Below are 311 nucleotides of genomic sequence, written 5' to 3'. Positions count from 1 at the left end.
GGCACCAAAGACTTGGTGCTCTCAAACGTGAATCACACTTTGTCACAACTTCGCACAACTAACCAGCAAGTGCACTGGGTCATCCAAGTAATGAACCTTACGTGAGTAAGGGTCAATCCCACGGAGATTGTCGGCCTGAAGCAAGCTATGGTCACCTTGTAGATCTCAGTCAGGCGGATTCAAATGGTTTTAGAGATTTGATAATTAAAAGATAAATAAAACGTAAAATAAAGATAGAGATACTTATGTAATTCCTTGGTGAGAATTTCAGATAAGCGTATAGAGATGCTTTTGTTCCTCCTGAACCTCTG

This window comes from Arachis ipaensis, chromosome B01 (assembly GCF_000816755.2).
Source record: "Arachis ipaensis cultivar K30076 chromosome B01, Araip1.1, whole genome shotgun sequence".
Taxonomy (NCBI): Eukaryota; Viridiplantae; Streptophyta; class Magnoliopsida; order Fabales; family Fabaceae; genus Arachis; species Arachis ipaensis.
The sequence above is the reverse complement of the archived record's forward strand: the minus strand, read 5'-3'. Positions refer to the sequence as shown.